This window comes from Triticum urartu, chromosome 3, assembly GCF_003073215.2.
Source record: "Triticum urartu cultivar G1812 chromosome 3, Tu2.1, whole genome shotgun sequence".
NCBI lineage: Eukaryota > Viridiplantae > Streptophyta > Magnoliopsida > Poales > Poaceae > Triticum > Triticum urartu.
This window is the reverse complement of record NC_053024.1, coordinates 637531773-637556948: the sequence shown is the minus strand read 5'-3', so window position 1 is coordinate 637556948 and position 25176 is coordinate 637531773.

The window sequence follows — 25176 nt, the reverse complement described above, 5'->3', positions numbered from 1 at the left end:
GAGTGAGATCTGATAGATATGATAAGATAATATTTTTGGTATTTTTATGATAAATATGCAAAGTAAAATAAAAGCAAAGTAGAAAGCAAAGGAAATAACTAAGTACTGGAAGATTAATATGATGAAGATAGACCCGGGGGACATAGGTTTCACTAGTGGCTTCTCTCAAGAGCATAAGTATGCTACAGTGGGTGAACGAATTACTGTTGAGCAATTGACAGAATTGAGCATAGTTATGAGAATATCTAGGCATGATCATGTATATAGGCATCACGTCCGAGACAAGTAGACCGACTCCTGCCTGCATCTACTACTATTACTCCACTCATCGACCGCTATCCAGCATGCATCTAGAGTATTAAGTTAATGAAAATAGAGTAACGTCTTAAGCAAGATGCCATGATGTAGAGGGATAAACTCATGCAATATGATGAAAACCCCATCTTGTTATCCTCGATGGCAACAATACAATATGTGCCTTGCTGCCCCTACTGTCACTGGGAAAGGACACCGCAAGATTGAACCCAAAGTTAAGTACTTCTCCCATTGCAAGAAAGATCAATCTAGTAGGCCAAACCAAACTAATAATTCGAAGAGAGTTGCAAAGATAACCAATCATACATAAAAGAATTCAGAGAAGATTCAAATATTATTCATAGATAGACTTGATCATAAACCCACAATTCATCGGTCTCAACAAACACACCGTAAAAAGAAGATTACATCAAATAGTTCTCCACAAGAGAGGGGGAGAACATTGTATTGAGATCCAAAAAGAGAGAAGAAGCCATCTAGCTAATAACTATGGACCCGTAGGTCTGAGGTAAACTACTCACACTTCATCGGAGGGGCTATGGTGATGATGTAGAAGCCCTCCGTGATCGATGCCCCCTCCGGCGGAGCTCCGAAACAGGACCCAAGATGGGATCTCGTGGATACAAAAAGTTGCGGCGGTGGAATTAGCGTTTTGGCTCCGTATCTGATCGTTTGGGGGTATGTAGGTATATATAGGAGGAAGGAGTACGTCGATGGAGCAACAGGGGGCCCACGAGGGTGGAGGGCGTGCCTGGGGGGGTAGGCGTGCCCCCCTACCTCGTGGCCTCCTCTTTTGTGTCTTGACGTAGGGTCCAAGTCTCCCGGGTCTTGTTCGTTAAGAAAATCACGTTCCGAAAGGTTTCATTCCATTTGGACTCCGTTTGATATTCCTTTTCTTCGAAACCCTAAAACAGGCAAAAAACAGCAATTCTGGGTTGGGCCTCCGGTTAATAGGTTAGTCCCAAAAATAATATAAAAGTGGATAATAAAGCCCAGTAATGTCCAAAACAGTAGATAATATAGCATGGAGCAATCAAAAATTATAGATACATTGGAGACGTATCACGCTTCGGCGCGGCCTGGAGGAGTTCCGGCCCGAGGAGGACGTGCGCTGGCCTGGCATGGAGGAGGCGCTCCAGCTGTCGGCGGCGGGGAGTGCTTCTACCCTCTGCCACCGCCGCCGCTACCTTAACCAGTCAGAACGCCTAAGGAGGAGGCCACGCAGGCCCCACCGTAACTACCCGTCAAGATGTACGCATGGACTGGCGTCTTGCCTCGAGTGGGTGAGTGTGCCGCCCACCTTGATGACCATGACGCTGGAGCAGGAGGCTGCGTACCTCGAGCACTGAAGGAGGAGCGGGCCGACGGGGAGCGGCAAATGCAGGCTGAGCGCGAGGAGGAGGAGCGACGTATCCACCAGGCACGGAAGAAAAGAGGAGGAGCGTCGGGAGTAAGAGAAGCACGCGCGCCATGCAGCAGATGAAGGAAATATGCCCTAGAGGCAATAATAAAGTTATTATTTATTTCCTTATTTCATGATAAATGTTTATTATTCATGCTAGAATTGTATTAACCGGAAACATAGTACATGTGTGAATACATAGACAAACAGAGTGTCACTAGTATGCCTCTACTTGACTAGCTCGTTGATCAAAGATGGTTAAGTTTCCTAACCATAGACATGAGTTGTCATTTGATTAACGAGGTCACATCATTAGGAGAATGATGTGATTGACTTGACCCATTCCGTTAGCTTAGCACTTGATCATTTAGTTTGTTGCTATTGCTTTCTTCATGACTTATACATGTTCCTATGACTATTAGATTATGCAACTCCCGTTTACCGGAGGAACACTTTGTGTGCTACCAAACGTCACAATGCAACTGGGTGATTATAAAGGTGCTCTATAGGTGTCTCCGAAGGTACTTTTTGGGTTGGCGTATTTCGAGATTAGGATTTGTCACTCCGATTGTCGGAGAGGTATCTTTGGGCCCTCTCGGTAATGCACATAACATAAGCCTTGCAAGCATTGCAACTAATGAGTTAGTTGCGATATGATGTATTACGGAACGAGTAAAGAGACTTGCCGGTAACGAGATTGAACTAGGTATTGAGATACCGACGATCGAATCTCGGGCAAGTAACATACCGATGACAAAGGGAACAACGTATGTTGTTATGCGGTCTGACCGATAATGATCTTCGTAGAATATGTAGGAGCCAATATGGGCATCTAGGTCCCACTATTGGTTATTGACCAGAGAGGTGTCTCGGTCATGTCTACATAGTTCTCGAACCCGTAGGGTCCGCATGCTTAACGTTCGTTGACGATATAGTACTATGAGTTATGTATGTTGGTAACCGAATGTTGTTCGGAGTTTCGGATAAGATCACGGACATGACGAGGAACTCCGGAATGGTCCGAAGATAAAGTTTGATATATGGGATAATAGTGTTTGGTCTCCGGAAGGGGTTCTGGATGTTTCCCAGAATGTTTGGGTACGAGAACACTTTATTTGGGCCAAAGGGGAAAGCCCACAAGGTTTTTGGAAAGCGCAAAAGGAAGTTTTGCGGAGTCCAGGGGCCAGACGCCAGGGTCCCTGGCGTCTGGGTCCAGACGCCGGGAACCCTGGCGTCTGGCCCTGGAGTCCGAGAAGGACTCTCGCCTTTCGGGTGAAACCGACTTTGTGGAGGCTTTTACTCCAAGTTTTGACCCCAAGGCTCAACATATAAATAGAGGGGTATGGCTAGCACCCAAGTCACATCAAGAAACACCAAGCCGTGTGTTGGCTACCCCGTCCCCTCTAGTTTATCCTCCGTCATACTTTTCGTAGTGCTTAGGCGAAGCCCTGCGGGGATTGTTCTTCACCAACACCGTCACCACGTCGTCGTGCTGCCAGAACTCATCTACTACTTCGCCCCTCTTGTTGGATCGAGAAGGCGAGGAAGTCATCGAGCTGAACGTGTGCTGAACACGAAGGTGTCGTACGTTCGGTACTTGATCAGGACGGTCGTGAAGGTGTACGACTACATCAATCACGTTGATAAACGCTTCCGCTTACGGCCTACGAGGGTACGTAGACAACAATCTTCCCTCTCGTTGCTATGCATCACCATGATCCTGTGTGTGCGTAAGAATTTTTTTGAAATTATTACGTTCCCCAACAGTGGCATCCGAGCCAGGTTTTATGCGTTGATGTAATATGCACGAGTAGAACACAAGTGAGTTGTGGGCAATATAAGTCATACTGCTTACTAGCATGTCACACTTTGGTTCGGCGGTATTGTTGGATGAAGCGGCCCGGGCCGACATTACGCGTACGCTTACGCGAGACTGGTTTTACCGCCGTGCTATGCACACAGGTGACTAGCGGGTGTCAGTTTCTCCAACTTTAGTTGAACCGAGTGTGGCTACGCCCGGTCCTTGAGAAGGTTAAAACAACACTAACTTGACAAACTATCGTTGTGGTTTTGATGCGTAGGTAAGAACGGTTCTTGCTCAGCTCGTAGCAGCCACGTAAAACTTGCAACAACAAAGTAGAGGACATCTAACTTGTTTTTGTAGGGCATGTTGTGATGTGATATGGTCAAGACGTGATGAGATATAAGTTGTTGTATAGGATGATCATGTTTTGTTGAAGTTATCGGCAACTGGCAGAAACCTTATGGTTGTCTCTTTATTGCATAAGATGCAAGCGCCAAATAATTGCTTTACTTTATCACTATGCGATAGCAATAGTTGCAAGAGCAATAGTTGGCGAGATGACCATGTGATGACACATTGATATAGATCAAGATGATGGAGATCATGGTGTCTGATACGTCTCCAATGCATCTATAATTTTTGATTGCTCCATGCTATATTATCTACTGTTTTGGGCAATATTGGGCTTTATTATCCACTTTTATATTACTTTCGAGACTAACCTATTAACCGGAGGCCCAGCCCAGATTTGCAGTTTTATGCCTATTTCAGTGTTTTGAAGAAAAGGAATATCAGACGGAGTCGAAATGGAACGAAATCAACTAGAGAAGTTATTTTTGGAATGAAAGCCACCCGATGGACTTGGACCCCACGTCAAGGAAGGAAGGAGGAGCTCACGAGGGTAGGGGGCGCGCCCCCCTGCCTCGTGGGGCCCTCGGGACTCCCCTGATGTACTTCTTCTGCCTATATAACTCCATATACCCTAAAATTTCTAGAACACACAATAGATCGGGAGTTCCGCCGTCAGAAGCCTCCGTAGCCACCGAAAGTCAATCTAGACCCGTTCCGGCACCCTGCCGGAGGGGGAATCCCTCTTCGGTGGCCATCTTCATCATCCCGGTGCTCTGCATGACGAGGAGGGAGAAGTTCCCCCTCGGGGCTGAGGGTATGTACCAGTAGCTATGTGTTTGATCTCTCTCTCTCTCTCTCTCGTGCTCTTGATTTGGCACGATCTTGATGTATCGCGAGCTTTGCTATTATATTTGGATCCTATGATGTTTTCTCCCCCCTCTACTCTCTTGTAATGAATTGAGTTTCACCTTTGAATTTATCCTATCAGATTGAGTCTTTAAAGATTTGAGAACACTTGATGTATGTCTTGCCGTGGATATCTGTGGTGACAATGGGATATCACGTGATTCACTTGATGTATGTTTTGGTGATCAACTTGCGGGTTCCGCCCATGAACCTATGCATAGGGGTTGGCACACGTTTTCGTCGTGATTCTCCGGTAGAACTTTGGGGCACTCTTTGAGGTCCTTTGTGTTGGTTGAATAGATGAATCTGAGATTGTGTGATGCATATCGTATAATCATACCCACGGATACTTGAGGTGACATTGGAGTATCTAGGTGACATTAGGGTTTTGATTGATTTGTGTCTTAAGGTGTTATTCTAGTACGAACTCTAGGGCTGTTTGTGCGCTTATAGGAATAGCCCAACGGATTGAATTGGAAAGAATAACTTTGAGGTGGTTTCGTACCCTACCATAATCTCTTCGTTCGTTCTCCGCTATTAGTGACTTTGGAGTGACTCTTTGTTGCATGTTGAGGGATAGTTATGTGATCCAATTATGTTATTATTGTTGAGAGGACTTGCACTAGCGAAAGTATGAACCCTAGGCCTTGTTTCAACGCATTGCAATACCGTTTACACTCACTTTTATCATTCGTTACCTTGCTGTTTTTATAATTTCAGATTACAAAAACTATTTTCTACTATCCATATTGCACTTGTATCACCATCTCTTCGCCGAACTAGTGCACCTATACAATTTACCATTGTATTGGGTGTGTTGGGGACACAAGAGACTCTTTGTTATTTGGTTGCAGGGTTGCTTGAGAGAGACCATCTTCATCCTACGCCTCCTACGGATTGATAAACCTTAGGTCATCCACTTGAGGGAAATTTGCTACTGTCCTACAAACCTCTGCACTTGGAGGCCCAACAACATCTACAAGAAGAAGGTTGTGTAGTAGACATCAAGCTCTTTTCTGGCGCCGTTGCCGGGGAGGTTAGCGCTTGAAGGTATATCTTTAGATCTTGCAATCGAGTCTTTTAGTTTCTTGTTTTATCACTAGTTTAGTTTATAAAAGAAAACTATAAAAATGGAATTGAGTTTGTCTCATACGCTTCACCTTTTTAATATCTTTCGTGAGTATGATGGAAAGGATAATTGTTCTCAAGTGCTAGAAGAAGAAATCTATAAAAAAATTGGCACTAAATATTTGAATGATGAGCATGATTGCAATGTTGTTAGTATGAATTCCTTGAATATCCATGATGCTAATGATATGCAAAGCCACAAGCTTGGGGAAGCTATGTTTGATGAAGATGATATTTTTTTCCCCCAAGTTTTGATGAGCAAACTTATTATGATGAAAGCATGCCTCCTATTTATTATGATTATATTGATGAAAGTAGATTTGGATAGGTCATGACTTTATTTTGTGATGAATCCACTATTCGGGAAGAGGTTCCAATTGATTATGAGAACAAAGTTGCTATCTATGATGATCATTGTGATGACTTGTATGCTATAAATAATAATGATATCCATGAAACTTGTCATCATGATTTTAGTTTTCAATTGGATTATGCCTTTTGTTGAGCTTGCTCCCACTACTATTCATGAGAAGAAATTTGCTTATGTGGAGAGTAATAAAATTGCTATGCTTGTAGACCATGAAAAGAATGCTTTATGTGATAGTTATATTGTTGAATTCATTCATTATGCTACTGAAAATTATTATGAGGGAGCAACATATGCTTGTAGGAATTGCAATAATACCAAGTTTCCTCTCTATGTGCTTAAAGTTTTGAAGTTATGCTTGTTTTACCATCCTATGCAAGTTGATTCTTGTTCCCACAAGTTGTTTGCTCACAAAATCCCTATGCATAGGAAGTGGGTTAGACTTAAATGTGCTAGTCATATTCTTCAAGATGCTCTCTTTATGTTACAATTCTTATCTTATATATGAGCATCATTGAAATCATCATGCCTAGCTAGGGGCATTAAACGATAGCGCTTGTTGGGAGGCAACCCAATTTTGTTTTAGTTCCTTACATTTTGTTCCTGTTTAGTAATAAATAATTCATCTATCCTCTGTTTAGATGTGGTTTTATGTGTTTAATTAGTGTTTGTGCCAAGTAGAACCTTTGGGAAGACTTGGGGAAGGTCTTGTTGATCATGCTGTCAAAAACAGAAACTTTAGCGCTCACGAGAATTGCTGCCATTTTTATTTGGAGAGTGCTATTTAGTTAGTTCTTTTTGCAGATGATTAATAGATAAATTCCTCAGGTCCATCAATTTATTTGAGAATTTTATGATTTCCAGAAGTATACGTTTGATCCAGATTACTACAGACTGTTCTGTTTTTCACAGATTCAGTTTTCGATGTGTAGTTTGCTTATTTTGATGAATCTATGGCTAGTAAAATAGTTTATAAACCATAGAGAAGTTGGAATACATTAGGTTTAACACCAATATAAATAAATAATGAGCTAATTACAGTACCTTGAAGTGGCGATTTATTTTCTTATACTAACGGAGCTTACGAGTTTTCTGTTAAGTTTTGTCTTGTGAAGTTTTCAAGTTTTGGGTAAGGATTCGATGGACTATGAAATAAGGAGTGGCAAGAGCCTAATCTTGGGGATGCCCAAGGCACCCCAAGGTAATATTCAAGTATATCCAAGAGTCTAAGCTTGGGGATGCCCCGGAAGGCATCCCCTCTTTCGTCTTCGTCCATCGGTAACTTTACTTGGAGCTATATTTTTATTTACCACATGATATGTGTTTTGCTTGGAGCGTCAATTTATTTTGTTAGGATTTGCTTGCTGTTATTTAGAACAATGTTTTGCATATTTTATTTCAATAAAACTGGCATTGATAGCCTTTACTATGCCTATTTTAGAAGTCCACATGTTGCTGTTTGAAAACAGAAAGTTTACTGCTGTTGCAATAATTCCCTAGAAAAGTAAGAATGTGATAAAATGTTGAAACCTTTTGCATATTAAGCTCTGATAAATTTACTACAGTGGTAATTTTCTTTCATAATTTTGGTAGTTAGGGAAGTATGGATGTTGGAGCATTCTTTACAGACTATCCTGTTTAGGCAGATTGCTGTTATGTTTGCATTGTTTGCATATGTTTGCTTCTTTAATGATTCTATTTGAGGATAGGACTATTAAATATGCATAGGCATTTAGTATGCAATGTTTAATAATAATTTTAGTGATTTGCTACAGTAGAGTATGATAAGGTTTTTGCAATGGTTTATGCTAACTCATCTCACGAGTCCTTGTTGAGTTTTGTGTGGATGAAGCTTTTGAGATTTAGGGAGGCCGTGATATGAGAGGAATTAAGGGGACACAAAAGCTCAAGCTTGGGGATGCCCAAGGCACCCCAAGATAATATTTCAAGAAGTCTCAAGCATCTAAGCTTGGGGATGCCCCGGTTGGCATCCCACCTTTCTTCTTCAACAACTATCGGTTAGTACCGGTTGATCCTAAGTTTTTGCTTCTTCACATGATGTTTGCTATTCTTAGATGTCATTTTATTTTGCTTTGATTGTTGTTTGAATAGAATACCAAGATCTAAAATTATTAAATGTTAGATAGTCTTCACATAGTTGCATAATTATTCGACTACTCATTGATCTTCACTTATATCTTTCGGAGTAGTTTGTCATTTGCTCTAAGTGCTTCACTTATATCTTTTAGAGCATGGTGGTAGTTTTATTTTGAAGAAATAGATGAACTCTCATGCTTCACTTATATTATTTTGAGAGTCTTAATAGCATGGTAATTTGCTTAAAATCCTAATATGCTAGGTATTTAAGAATAATAAAACTTTCTTATGAGTGTGTTGAATACTATGAGAAGTTTGATGCTTGATAATTGTTTTGAGATATGAGGATGGTGATATTAGAGTCATGCTAGTTGAGTGTTTATGAATTTGAGAAATACTTGTGTTGAAGTTTGTGATTCCTGTAGCATGCACGTATGGTGAACCGTTATGTGATGAAGTCGGAGCATGATTTATTTATTGATTGTCCTCCTTATGAGTGGCGGTCGGGGACGAGCGATGGTCTTTTCCTACCAATCTATCCCCCTAGGAGCATGCACGTAATACTTTGCTTTGACAACTTGTAGATTTTTGCAATAAGTATATGCGTTCTTTATGACTAATGTTGAGTCCATGGATTATACGCACTCTCACCCTTCCACCATTGCTGGCCTCTCTAGTACCGTGCAACTTTCACCGGTACCATACACCCACCATATACCTTCCTCAAAACAGCCACCATACCTACCTATTATGGCATTTCCATAGCCATTCCGAGATATATTGCCATGCAACTTTCCACCATTCCGTTCATCATGACACATTCATCATTGTCATATTGCTTAGCATGATCATGTAGTTGACATAGTATTTGTGGCAAAGCCATTATTCATGACTCTTTCATACTTGTCACTCTTGATTCATTGCATATCCCGGTACACCGCCGGAGGCATCCATATAGAGTCATACTTTGTTCTAGTATCGAGTTGTATCATTGAGTTGTAAATAAATAGAAGTGTGATGATCATCATTCAATAGAGCATTGTCCCAAAAAAAGGCCAAATAAAAAAAGGCCAAATAAAAAAAGGGAAAGGCCAAATAAAAATAAAAAATAAAAAAAATAAAATAAAAGGGACAATGCTACTATCCTTTTACCACACTTGTGCTTCAAAGTAGCACCATGATCTTCATGATAGAGAGTCTCCTATGTTGTCACTTTCATATACAAGTGGGAATCTTTCATTATAGAACTTGGCTTGTATATTCCAATGACGGGCTTCCTCAAAATGCCCTAGGTCTTCGTGAGCAAGCAAGTTGGATGCACACCCACTTAGTTTCTTTTCGAGCTTTCATACACTTATAGCTCTAGTGCATCCGTTGCATGGCAATCCCTACTCACTCACATTGATATCTATTGATGGGCATCTCCATAGCCCATTGATATGCCTAGTTGATGTGAGACTATCTTCTCCCTTTTTGTCCTCTCCACAACCACCATTCTATTCCACCTGTAGTGCTATGTCCATGGCTCACGCTCATCTATTGCGTGAAGATTGAAAAAGTTTGAGAACATCAAAAGTATGAAACAGTTGCTTGGCTTGTCATCGGGGTTGTGCATGATTTAAATATTTTGTGTGGTGAAGATGGAGCATAGCCAGACTATATGATTTTGTAGGGATAACTTTCTTTGGCCATGTTATTTTGAGAAGACATGATTGCTTAGTTAGTATGCTTGAAGTATTATTATCTCTATGTCAATATGAACTTTTGTCTTGAATCTCATGGATCTGAATATTCATACCACAATTAAGAAGAATTACATTGAAATTATGCCAACTAGCATTCCACATCAAAAATTACCTTTTTTATCATTTACCTACTCGAGGACGAGCAGGAATTGAGCTTGGGGATGCTTGATACGTCTCCAACGTATCTATAATTTTTGATTGCTCCATGCTATATTATCTACTGTTTTGGGCAATATTGGGCTTTATTATACACTTTTATATTACTTTCGGGACTAACCTATTAACCGAAGGCCCAGCCCAGATTTGCTGTTTTATGCCTATTTCAGTGTTTTGAAGAAAAGGAATATCAGACGGAGTCGAAACGGAACGAAATCAACTAGAGAAGTTATTTTTGGAACGAAAGCCACCCGATGGACTTGGACCCCATGTCAAGGAAGGAAGGAGGAGCTCACGAGGGTAGGGGGCGCGCCCCCCTGCCTCGTGGGGCCCTCGGGACTCCCCTGACGTACTTCTTCTGCCTTTATAACTCCATATACCCTAAAACTTTCAGAACACACAATAGATCGGGAGTTCCGCCGCCAGAAGCCTCCGTAGCCGCCGAAAGCCAATCTAAACCCGTTCCGGCACCCTGCCGGAGGGGGAATCCCTCTCCGGTGGCCGTCTTCATCATCCCGATGCTCTCCATGACGAGGAGGGAGAAGTTCTCCCTCGGGGCTGAGGGTATGTACTAGTAGCTATGTGTTTGATCTCTCTCTCTCTCTCTCGTGTTCTTGATTTGGCACGATCTTGATGTATCGCGAGCTTTGCTATTATATTTGGATCCTATGATGTTTCCTCCCCCCTCTACTCCCTTGTAATGAATTGAGTTTCCCCTTTGAAGTTTTTCTATCGGATTGAGTCTTTAAAGATTTGAGAACACTTGATGTATGTCTTGCCGTGGATATCTGTGGTGACAATGGGATATCACGTGATTCACTTGATGTATGTTTTGGTGATCAACTTGCGGGTTCCGCCCATGAACCTATGCATAGGGGTTGGCACACGTTTTCGTCGTGATTCTCTGGTAGAACTTTGGGGCACTCTTTGAGGTCCTTTGTGTTGGTTGAATAGATGAATCTGAGATTGTGTGATGCATATCGTATAATCATACCCACGGATACTTGAGGTGACATTGGAGTATCTAGGTGACATTAGGATTTTGATTGATTTGTGTCTTAAGGTGTTATTCTAGTACGAACTCTAGGGCTGTTTGTGCGCTTATAGGAATAGCCCAACGGATTGATTGGAAAGAATAACTTTGAGGTGGTTTCGTACCCTACCATAATCTCTTCGTTCGTTCTCCGCTATTAGTGACTTTGGAGTGACTCTTTGTTGCATGTTGAGGGATAGTTATGTGATCCAATTATGTTATTATTGTTGAGAGGACTTGCACTAGCGAAAGTATGAACCCTAGGCCTTGTTTCAACGCATTGCAATACCGTTTACGCTCACTTTTATCATTCGTTACCTTGCTGTTTTTATAATTTCAGATTACAAAAACTATTTTCTACTATCCATATTGCACTTGTATCACCATCTCTTCGCCGAACTAGTGCACCTATACAATTTACCATTGTATTGGGTGTGTTGGGGACACAAGAGACTCTTTGTTATTTGGTTGCAGGGTTGCTTGAGAGAGACCATCTTCATCCTACGCCTCCTACGGATTGATAAACCTTAGGTCATCCACTTGAGGGAAATTTGCTACTGTCCTACAAACCTCTGCACTTGGAGGCCCAACAACGTCTACAAGACGAAGGTTGTGTAGTAGACATCAGTGTCATGCCGGTAACGATGGAAATCATGACGATGCTTTGGAGATGGAGATCAGAGGCACAAGATGATGATGGCCATATCATGTCACATATTTTGATTGCATGTGATGTTTATCTTTTATACACCTTATTTTGCTTAGTTCAACGGTAGCTTTACAAGATGATCTCTCACTAATTATCAAGGTACAAGTGTTCTCCCTGAGTATGCACCGTTGCAAAAGTTCTTCGTGCTGAGACACCACGTGATGATCAGGTGTGATAGACTCTACGTTCAAATACAACGGGTGCAAAACAGTTGCACACGCGAAATACTCAGGTTAAACTTGACGAGCCTAGCATATAACAGATATGGCCTCGGAACACTGAGACCAAAAGGTCGAGCGTGAATCATATAGTAGATATGATCAACATAGTGATGTTCACCATTGAAACTACTCCATCTCATGTGATGATCGGACATGGTTTAGTTGATATGGATCACGTGATCACTTAGAGGATTAGAGGGATGTCTATCTAAGTGGGAGTTCTTAAGTAATATGATTAATTGAACTTAAATTTATCATGAACTTAGTCCTGGTAGTATTAGCATATCTATGTTGTAGATCAATAGCTCGCGTTTAGCTCCCCTGTTTTATTTTTGATATGTTCCTAGAGAAAACTAAGTTGAAAGATGTTAGTAGCAATGATGCGGATTGGATCCGTGATCTGAGGTTTATCCTCATTGATGCACAGAAGAATTATGTCCTTGATGCACCGCTAGGTGACAAACCTATTGCAGGAGCAGATGCAGATGTTATGAATGTTTGGCTAGCTCAATATGATGACTACTTGATAGTTTAGTGCACCATGCTTAAACGGCTTAGAATCGGGACTTCAAAGACGTTTTGAACGTCATGGACCATATGAGATGTTCCAGGAGTTGAAGTTAATATTTCAAGCAAATACCTGAGTTGAGAGATATGAAGTCTCCAACAAGTTCTATAGCTAAAAGATGGAGGAGAATAGCTCAAGCAGTGAGCATGTGCTCAGATTTTCTGAGTACTACAATCGCTTGAATCAAGTGGGAGTTAATCTTCCAGATAAAATAGTGATTGACAGAATTCTCTAGTCACCATCACCAAGTTAGTAGAACTTCGTGATGAAGTATAATATGCAAGGGATAACTAAAACGATTCCCAAGCTCTTCGTGATGCTGAAATCGACAAAGGTAGAAATCAAGAAAAGCATCAAGTGTTGATGGTAAACAAATCCACTAGTTTCATATAAAGGGACAAAGGGAAGAAAGGGGAACTTCAAGAAGAACGGCAAGCAAGTTGCTGCTCAAGTGAAGAACCCCAAGTCTGGACCTAAGCCTGAAACTGAGTGCTTCTACTGCAAAGGGACTGGTCACTGGAAGCGCAACTACCCCAAGTAATTGACGGATAAGAAGGATGGCAAAGTGAACATAGGTATATTTGATATACATGTTATTGATGTGTACTTTACTAGTGTTTATAGCAACCCCTCAGTATTTGATACTAGTTCAGTTGCTAAGAATAGTAACTCGAAACGGGAGTTGCAAAATGAACAGAGACTAGTTAAGGGTGAAGTGACGATGTGTATTGGAAATGGTTCCAAGATTGATATGATCATCATCGCACACACCCTATACTTTCGGGATTAGTGTTAAACCTAAAATGAATGTTATTTAGTGTTTGCGTTGAGCATGAATATGATTGGATCATGTTTATTGCAATACAGTTATTCATGTAAGTTAGAGAATAATTGTTGTTCTGTTTACATGAATAAATCCTTCTATGGTCATACACCCAATGAAAATGGTTTGTTGGATCTCGATCGTGGTGATGCACATTTTCATAATATTGAAGCCAAAAGATGCAAAGTTAATAATGATAGTGCAACTTAGTTGTGGCACTGCCGTTTAGGTCATATTGGTGTAAAGCGCATGAAGAAAATCCATGCTGATGGGCTTTTGGAATCACTTGATTATGAACCAGTTGATGCTTGCGATCCATGCCTCATGGGCAAGATGACTAAGACTCTGTTCTCTGGAACAATGGAGCGAGCAATAGATTTGTTGGAAATCATACATACTGATGTATGTGGTCCGATGAATATTGAGGCTCGTGGCAGGTATCATTATTTTCTGATCTTCACAGATGATTTGAGCAGATATGAGTATATCTACTTGATGAAACACAAGTCTGAAACATTCGAAAAGTTCAAAGAATTTCAGAGTGAAGCGGAGAATCATCGTAACAAAAATAAAAGTTTCTACGATATGATCGCAGAAGTAAAATATTTGAGTTACGAGTTTGGCCTTCAGTTAAAACAATGTGAAATAGTTTCACTACTCACGCCACCTGGAACACCACAGTGTAATGGTGTGTCCGAACGTCGTAACTGTACTTTATTAGATATGGTGCGATCTATGATGTCTCTTACCCATTTCCCACTATCGTTTTGGGGTTATGCATTAGAGACAGCTACATTCACGGTAAATAGGTCACCATCTAAATCCGTTGAGACGACACCGTATGAACTATGGTTTGGCAAGAAACCTAAGCTGTCGTTTCTTAAAGTTTGAGGTTGCAATGCTTATGTGAAAAAGTTTCAACCTGATAAGCTCAAACCCAAATCAGAGAAGTGCGTCTTCATAGGATACCCAAAAGAAAAATGTTGGGTACACCTTCTATCACAGATGCGAAGGCAAGATATTCATTGCTGAGAATGGATCCTTTCTAGAGAAGGAGTTTCTCTCGAAAGAAGTGAGTGGGAGGAAAGTAGAACTTGATGAGGTAACTGTACCTGCTCCCTTATTGGAAAGTAGTTCATCATAGAAATTTGTTCCTGTGACTACTACACCAATTAGTGAGGAAGCTAATGATGATGATCACGTAACTTCAGATCAAGTTACTACCGAACCTCGTAGGTAAACCAGAGTGAGATCCACACCAGAGCGGTACAGTAATCCTGTTCTGGAGGTCATGTTACTTGACCATGACGAACCTACGAACTATGAGGAAGCGATGATGAGCCCAGATTCCACGAAATGGCTTGAGGCCATGAAATCTGAGATGAGATCCATGTATAAGAACAAAGTATGGACTTTGATTGACTTGCCCAAAGATCGGCGAGCCATTGAGATTAAATGGATCTTCAGGAGGAAGAAGGACGCTGATAGTAGTGTTAATATCTACAAAGCTAGAATTGTCGCAAAAGGTTTTTGACAAGTTCAAGGTGTTGACTACGATGAGAGTTTCTCACTCGTATCTATGCTTAAGTCTGTCTGAATCATATTAGCAATTGCCGCATTTTATGAAATCTGGCAAAAGGATAACAAAACTGCAATCCTTAATGGACTTATTAAAGAAGAGTTATATATGATGCAACCAGAAGGTTTTGTCAATCCTAAAGGTGCTAACAAAATATGCAAGCTCCAGCAATCCATCTATGGACTGGTGCAAGCATCTCGGAGTTGGAATATGCGCTTTGATGAGATGATCAAAGTATATAGTTTTATACAGACTTGCGATGAAGCCTGTATTTACAAGAAAGTGAGTGGGAGCACTACAACATTTCTGATAAGTATATGTGGATGACATATTGCTGATCGGAAATAATGTAGAATTCTCTGTAAAGCATAAAGAAGTATTTGAAAGGAGTTTTTTCAAAGAAAGACCTCGGTGAATCTGCTTACATGTTGAGCATCAAGATCTATAGAGATAGATCAAGGTGCTTGATAAGATTTTCAATGAGTATGTACCTCGACAAGATTTTGAATTAGTTCAAAATAGAACAGTGAAAGAAAGAGTTCTTGCCTGTGTTGCAAGGTGTGAAGTTGAGTAAGACTCAAAGCTCGACCACGGCAGAAGATAGAAAGAGAATGAAAGTCATTCCCTATGTCTCAGCCATAGGTTCTATAAAATATGTCATGCTATGTACCAGATCTATTGTATACCCTACACTGTGTTTAGCAAGGGAGTACAATAGTGATCTAGGAGTAGATCACTGGACAGCAGTCAAAATTATCCTTAGTGGAATAAGGATATATTTCTCGATAATGGAGGTGACAAAAGGTTCGTCGTAAAGGGTTACGTCGATGCAAGTTTTGACACTGATCTAGATGACTCTAAGTATCAATCTAGATACATATTGAAAGTGGGAGCAATTAGCTAGAGTAGCTCCGTGCAGAGCATTGTTGACATAGAAATTTGCAAAATACATATGGATCTGAATGTGGCAGACCCGTTGACTAAACTCCTGTCACAAGCAAAACATGATCACACCTTAGTACTCTTTGGGTGTAAATCACATGGCGATGTGAACTAGATTACTGACTCTAGTAAACCCTTTGAGTGTTGGTCACATGGCGATGTGAACTATGGGTGTTAATCACATGGTGATGTGAACTATTGATGTTAAATCACATGGCGATGTGATATAGATTATTCACTCTAGTGCAAGTGGGAGACTGAAGGAAATATGCCCTAGAGGCAATAATAAAGTTATTATTTATTTCCTCATTTTATGATAAATGTTTATTATTCATGCTAGAATTGTATTAACGGAAACATAATACATGTGTGAATACATAAACAAACATAGTGTCACTAGTATGCCTCTACTTGACTAGCACGTTGATCAAAGATGGTTAAGTTTCCTAACCATAGACATGAGTTGTCATTTGATTAACGGGGTCACATCATTAGGAGAATGATGTGATTGACTTGACCCATTCCATTAGCTTAGCACTTGATCGTTTAGTTTGTTGCTATTGCTTTCTTCATGACTTATACATGTTCCTATGACTATGAGATTATGCAACTCTCGTTTACCGGAGGAACACTTTGTGTGCTACCAAACATCACAACGTAACTGGGTGATTATAAAGTTGCTCTACAGGTGTCTCCAAAGGTACTTGTTGGGTTGGCGTATTTCGAGATTAGGATTTGTCACTCTGATTGTCGGAGAGGTATCTTTGGGCCCACTCGGTAATACACATCACTATAAGCATTGCAAGCATTGCAACTAATGAGTTAGTTGCGAGATGATGTATTACGAAACGAGTAAAGAGACTTGTCGGTAGCGAGATTGAACTAGGTATTGAGATACCGACGATCGAATCTCGAGCAAATAACATACCGATGACAAAGGGAACAAGGTATGTTGTTATGCGGTCTGATCGATAAAGATCTTCGTAGAATATGTAGGAGCCAATATGGGCATCCAGTTCCCGCTATTGGTTATTAACTAGAGAGGTGTCTCGGTCATGTCTACATAGTTCTCGAACCCGTAGGGTCCGCACGCTTAATATTCGTTGACGATATAGTACTATGAGTTATGTATGTTGGTAACCGAATGTTGTTCGGAGTTCCGGATAAGATCACGGACATGACGAGGAACTCCGGAATGGTCCGTAGATAAAGTTTTATATATGGGATAATAGTGTTTGGTCTCTGGAAGGGTTCCGGAATTCACCGGAAGGGGTCCGGATGTTTCTCGAAATGTTTGGGTACGAGAACACTTTATTTGGGCCAAAGGGGAAACCCACAAGGTTTTTGGAAAGCGCAAAAGGAAGTTTTGCGGAGTCCAGGGGCCAGACGCCGGGAACCCTGGCGTCTGGCCCTGGAGTCCGAGAAGGACTCTTGCCTTTTGGGTGAAACCGACTTTGTGGAGGCTTTTACTCCAAGTTTCGACCCCCAAGGCTCAACATATAAATAGAGGGGTAGGGCTAGCACCCAAGGCACATCAAGAAACACCAAGCCGTGTGCCGGCTACCCCGTCCCCTCTAGTTTATCCTCCGTCATAGTTTTCGTAGTGCTTAGGCGAAGCCCTGCGGAGATTGTTCTTCACCAACACCGTCACCACGCCGTCGTGCTGCCGGAACTCATCTAGTACTTCGCCCCTCTTTCTGGATCGAGAAGGCGAGGACGTCATTGATCTGAACGTGTGCTGAACGCAGAGGTGCCGTACGTTCGGTACTTGATCGGGACAGATCGTGAAGGTGTACGACTACATCAACCGCGTTGATAAATGCTTCCGCTTATGGTCTACGAGGGTACGTAGACAACACTCTCCCCTCTCATTGCTATGCATCACCATGATCCTGTGTGTGCGTAGGATTTTTTTTGCATGGGGTGGCAGCAGGCCTTCCCGTGGGTTGTGCCGCCACTCGACTTCATCGACCTCACGGCTCCGAGGACGAGTGCGACGCCTAGAGTTGCGTGTTGGGTGCTTGGAAGGGGCCTTTTTCAAGTTTTTATATTTATGTTTCAGTAAACTTTGGCAATTGACATTTTTAATGTGTAATTATGTTTAACTTATTTGCATGCTTGAAATTTTATGGGTATTTACTTTTTTATATGGGCACACGGAAATTGTGTCGACCGTGTTAGACGCACCGATGGACCCAAACCAAAAAATGAATAAGCCTGACCACTCGTTCGATCCAAACAGACAAAAAAACCGAAGTAAATCCATGTTAGTTTACTTCAGCGAATTCCCCTTAATTATCATCCGGCTACGTTTCCGTAGTCGAGAGTGCACACAGAGAGCGAACCGGATCCTCTAACATGAAGAAGAGAAGTTAGATAAGCTACAGTAACCCAGACTTTCCTCCTTCACATCCATATAATTAAGACTAAAATGACTTGAATTAATTTGCAAATTACAAATTTACTGTATATATTTACAAAAATTACATACAAACAAATTATGATGCAATAAAATTAATTTTAGATTTATTTCAATAAATAGTAATTGTGTACAGTACCTGCACGCTATAGTAACCCTGACTTTCCTTCTTAGTTTTGTAGTAGGTTGCACTGTAGCTTTCCTGACTTCTCTCCTCTATGTTAGAGGATCCGTTCCCCAGAGAGAGAGGAGGGCCGAGTAAAATTAATTCATTTTGAGTTACTTATACACTTTTAGTACATGAACTTACAAGAGGGTATATATTCATACATAAAGTTGAAAACTGACACGAACTAGTCTAACAAGGTTTTTTTTTGAAAGGGAACTAGTCTAACGAGGTATCATTCCCATCCTGGCCATTATCTCAGAGTTCTTTGAGTAAATTGCACAAAACCACCACTTTGAAGGCAAGGTTTGCGAAAACAACTACAATACATTTTTTTGTACAAAACACCATCTCTTCCGTAATCTTTTTGCAGAAAGCACTGATCGGCGGATCGGGGTCAGTTAAGCTTGTTTATGACAGGTGGGGCCCTTTTTTGCGTACGTGGCACCGTCAGCCGTCCCGACAGCCGTTAGACGGCGTTTGACGGTGCCGTATGGCTCCATCCCCCATCCGTTCGTTTCTCCCCCTCTTCTGGTGTCGCCGCTCTCTCCCTCCTCGCGTCTGCCTTCTTCCCCACTCTCCTGCCGCTCTCTCCCCTCCTCTCGTCGCGTAGGCAGATGGCTACTCCGGCGAAAGCAGGCGGTGTTGGCGGCGGCGGTCCTCCCGGCAGTGGCGCAGGCGACGCGGATCCCGACCCAGGCGGTGAGCTCTGCGGGAGCTCGAACCCTAGCAAGGCGACGCGAGATGCGGAGGTGCAGTATTCAGTGGAATACGCGGCGGCTAGATCTTTCGCCGCGGCGGTGAAGGCGAATCCCAATGGAAGCCACCACATCGCCTCATCCTTTGGCGGTGTATAGTGAGATCCCCTTCCCTTATCCATTATTCTGTGAACTTATCTGATCCGTTTCTAGGGCTAGGGTTAGCGTGTAGTGATATCCCCTTCCCCATCTCCATTGCATATTGTTGGCCCTATGATTGTTATTGCGACGATTTCTTTCTGAAATTAACTGGTTATGTTTAAATTAGCTGTTCTATGTGTCTTATTTAGTTGAAATAAGCTATGGTTATATAGTTGGAATTATTTGATGTGTTGATCTGTATTGCAGTAGATCTTAATTAACCAAAGCTAGGGTTATTGCAGTTTTTTTGCTTTGTACTACATTGGTTACTTAAGCAACCCAAAGCTATGTATTGATGTTGTCCTGCTTTTTCATAAGTGTTATAATTGAACACTTATACAACACTATGTTTCTTTATAAATTTGTAGTCTGGATGATGAGGTTTGGGAATTGAGGATGCATTTTCATGACAGAGATAATCTTGAGAGAACTATGATGTTGTCAGACATCACTTTTTACAATCTAGTTACACTGATAGAGACTGAAGGATATGGGGTGAGGGATTACATGTACTATGTGAAGGATCCTGGCCTAGGGATAGAAGGAATGCAAGAAATAGAGGATGATGACATTCTGGAGGAAATTCTAGACCACATAGTACAGCAGAAGCAGAAGATTTTCAATGTGATAGTTGTTAGGGCCAGTTCCCCCAAACCTGCACATATAAATTGCAGTGCTAATGTTATTGAGCAGCAGATACCTCTGCAGGAAATTGGAGAGCCCCAACTGTATCAGGTAGATGAAGAAGGAGTGTTGTTCAATGCACATCCTAGTTCAGTTTCAAACACAGCAGCAGTAGTACCAGTAGAAGAACCAAGACCAATACAGTTTCAAACACAGCAGAGCACAAACAATTCAGAGGAGCAACTGCAAATAGAAAAAAGTTGTGGAGGAGAGAAGGAGAAAGGAAATTGCAATGTTTAGGAAGAATGAGAAAGAAAAAGAGAAGGCCACTCATTTGAAAAGGAAAGCTGCAGTTATGGACAATGAAGAGGATAGTGATGATGATAATTTATCAAAATATGGGGATATCCTTGCTAGGCTTGAGGAAATGAAAAAACAGAGGGATGATTCATTACTGCATTATGAAGGGGACACAGATGTTGAGGAGATGTGGGATACAGATGAGGAGGAGGAACTGTATGAGCCATCAGGTGAAGAAGAGGATGATGATGATCAAGAGGAGGAGGAATTGGAGGAAGTGGAGGAAGTGGTGCAAGGGGAGCAACACAATGAAGAGGAGCAAGAGAGTGGTAAACATATTCAAAAGAAGAATAAGGCCAAGAGAGACAGAAAAGGGCCAACTAGCAGATCACATGGAAGTGTAGAGCAAATGTTTGAGGATGACTGGATACCATCAGATGATGAGGACAAAAAACCATTAGACCTGGGTTTGGAAGATGATGATGGTGCTGAGGCAATGGCTTATGTGTTGCCCAATGGTAGGAAGAGCAGAGCAAAGAAAATGAAGCCAAGGTTATGGTATGCTGAGGACAGAGCTGACCCACAAGACCAATTTGTGAAGCATCTTTGCTTCATTGATGTACCAGTTCAGAACTGCACTCCAAACCCTGCACATATCACAGAACAGGAACTATGAGTACCACAGAAACTGCAGTGACAGGGTTATAGCACAGTGCATAGATGAGCAATGCCCTTTTTATATAGCAGCTTCTCAGATTGCAAATGAGAAGACATTTACCATTAGAAAGCTGTATTTGGTGCACACATGCCCTTCTGTGTCAGAGAGCACCAAAGTCACTACCAAGTGGGTTGCAAAACATTGTGAGGAATGACCCTAACACAACAATAACAACAATAATTAACACTGCAAAGAGCAAGTATGGAGTGGAAATTTCAACCCACATGGCCTACAGGGCTAGGAAGGCAGCAAAGAATGTTGTTTTAGGAGATCAAAAGGCCCAATACACCAGGATTAGGGATTATTTAGAGGCTGTCCTAGACACCAATCCAGGTTCTAGATGTATTGTGACAACAAAACATATTAGGGAGCATCCTAGCAAGAACCCTAGGTTTCATGGACTTTTCATCTGCCTGAATGGATGCAAAGAAGGGTTCCTCAATGGCTGCAGACCATTCATAGGTAATTGCCTTGTATTGTTGTTTATGCCACTTGTATGTTCTTTGAAGTACTAATCATTTGTGCTTAAATTGTAGGTTTGGATGGATGCTTCATAAAGCTCACTACTGGTCAACAAATCCTAGCTGCTATTGGAAGAGATGGGAACAACAACATTTTTCCCATTGCTTTTGGAATTTTTTTTGACCATGAAGACTGCAGGGCTTGCACCCCACAACATTTTATTAATAAAGCAAAAGGCATACAGGGTTTCCTCAAGATGAGGAAAGAAATAAAAGAATAAAAGAAAAGAGGGAAGGCTCTAAAGAAGGCTATACAGAGAAGGGGTGCACTATACCTATTAATTATAAAGAAACAAAGAAGCAACTCTCCTCAAGGAGGAAGAAAATCAATCCACTTAAGAAGGGCGTCTCTATATTTCTGTTTGATTCGATGAGAGAGCAGAGTAAGATCATGAATGAAGCCATTCCTCCATGCCCTGAAAGATGGTTGAATGTTCCTGAAAGCTCTATCATTCCTGATCTTCCAAATATTCCACCAGGCCGTGAAAACCACCTCCCCCAAGAAAGGCTTGTTGAAATCCTTCCTAGCATGACGAGCAATTGCTTTTGGAATTGTAGACAAGGAGGACACTAATTCCTGGACCTAGTTTCTATACCAGCTGAGGGAGGCAATAGGTGGGCAATCTGGCCAGTTTGGACAGTACACAATCATTTCAGATAGGCAAAAGGTAATATATTTAGTTACTTTCATGTAGTTGTAGTTACTTTCATGTAGTTGTAGTTACTTTCATGTAGTTGTAGTTACTTTCATGTAGTTGTAGTCACTTAGTTGTACTTATTTCATACAGGGTCTTTTGAAAGCCATAAATAGAGTCTTCCCCAATTGCCCACAAAGGTTTTGCCCTAGGCATATCTACCAGAACTTTCAGATTGCTGGGTTTAGAGGGCCAGAATTAAAAAAAATACATGGATGCAGCAAGTTACTCATATACTAAACATGGTTTTCAAGTTGCAATGGATGAGTTAAAGTCAGAGTGTGAAGCAGCTTGGGTGTGGCTTAGCAAAATACCCAAACACACTTGGGCCAGACATGCCATGGATGTGAACTGCATGACTGACTTAGTTGTTAATAATCCAAGTGAGGTTTTCAATAGGTGGGTCCTAGATGTTAGGGCTAAGCCAATAAGGACCATGGTTGATGGAATTAGGACAAAGTTGATGGTCAAATTCAATGCAAATAGAACAAAAGTTGATACTGTCAAATGGGAGATTTGTCCTACATATGCAGAGAAACTAGAAGAAGCAAAGAAGTGGTCTAGGAACTGCCAATCCTTGATGGCTGGACCACATCTTTACCAAGTGACAAGTGCAGAGAAAACATATGATGTTAACCTGCAGAAAAAGACTTGTGGGTGTAGGAAGTGGGATATGACAGCAGTGCCTTGCCATCATGCTGTCTCTGCCATTCACAAAGCTAAGCTACAGCCAGAGGACTTTGTTCATGATTTTTTCAAAAACCAATGTACAAGGCTGCATACAGTCCCATAATCTATCCAGTACCTGGCCCTGACATGTGGCCAAAGACAGACATTAGGGACATTGACCCTCCAGTCTTCAAAGAACACAAAGGTAGAGCACAAACTAAGAGAAGAAAGGCCAGACATGAGAAGCCAGCTCCAAAGGACACTTCAAGGATGGCCTCAATCACTTGTTCCAATTGCAGCAAAGTTGGCCATAGGTACACAAACTGCCATGTTCCTTTGAAGCCTGCACTAGCCATGAGAAAGAACAGGCATGAGGTACAAACAATGCAAAACATGCTAACTTACTTGTGTTCTCTATGCTTGTAACAAAAATGCTGAATTACTTGTGTTCTTTTTGCAGCCAAGCAGCTCTTCTTACCCACCTGATGCTGCTACTGCTGCCTCCTCTGTTGCACCAGCAAGGAGGGCTGCATCTACTGCCACTGCACCAGCACCAGCAAGGAGGACTGCTTCTACTGCCACTGCACCAGCACCAGCAAGAAGGACTGCTTCTACTGCCACTGCACCAGCACCAGCAAGGAGGACTGCTTCTACTGCCACTGCAACAACACCAGCAAGGAGGACTCCATCTACTACTGCCACTGCAACAACACCAGCAAGGAGGACTCCATCTACTACCACTGCACCATCAACAAGAACTGCTACTGCTGCTGCAAAGGGTAAGGCTCCACAAACTAGAGCTTCAACTATTGCAAAGGGAGCAAGGGCAGCTTTCTTGCCTCCAAGACCAAACAGTGGTTCCCAGAGAGTCAGAAAGCCAACCCAGAAGATAAAGGACTACCTGACTACTTCTGGTGCAGCATGGGATTGATGTTGTGATCCAAACTATGCTTTATCATGTTGTGATACTGCTTCTACTTTGATGACCAAGTGATCATCAAGTTATGTTTTGGTATTGTAATGGCCAACTTAGGTTCTGGTACTGTTATGATCCTTCTGTCAAACTATGGCATTCTAGTAGTCCTGTGATGATCAACTGGGATGATGAACTAATCTAGTGCTACTCTAGTTATGATGATGGTGCTACTCTTGTGATGATAATGTTGTGCCAATGACCAAGAAGCCAGAAACCCATAACTTACCCTTGTGATGCTAGTCTTCATGCCTCAACATCGATAAAAGCCAAAAAAGCTTACTTGATACCTCGAGGTCGATAAAAAGCCTAAAAACCCTAAGTGAGCCTACTTGATACCTCGAGGTCGATAAAAAACCTAAAAACCCTAATTGAGCCTAGTTGATGCTTCGAGGTCGATAAAAAGCCTAAAAAACCCTAAGTGAGCCTACTTGATACCTCGAGGTCGATAAAAAGCCTAAAAACCCTAATTGAGCCTAGTTGATGCCTCGAGGTCGATAAAAAGCCTAAAACCCCTAATTGAGCCTAGTTGATGCCTCGAGGTCGATAAAAAGCCTAAAAACCCTAAGTGAGCCTACTTGATGCCTTGAGGTCGATAAAAAGCCTAAAAACCCTAATTGAGCCTAGTTGATGCCTCGAGGTCGGTAAAAAGCCAAAAAACCCTAAGTGAGCCTAGTTGATGCCTCGAGGTCGATAAAAAGCCAAAAAATCCTAAGTGAGCCTACTTGATGCCTAGAGGTCGATAAAAAGCCAAAAAACAGTAAGTGAGCCTAGTTGATGCCTCGGGGTCCATAAAAAGCCAAAAAACCTAATTGAGCCTAGTTGATGCCTCGGGGTCGATAAAAAGCCAATAAACCTAAGTGAGCCTACTTGATGCCTCGACGTTGATAAAAAGCCAAAAAAGCTTACTTGATGCCTCGAGGTCGATAAAAAGCCTAAAAACCCTAAGTGAGCCTAGTTGATACCTCGAGGTCGATAAAAAGCCTAAAAACCCTAGTTGATGCCTCGAGGTCGATAAAAAGCCTAAAAACCCTAAGTGAGCCTAC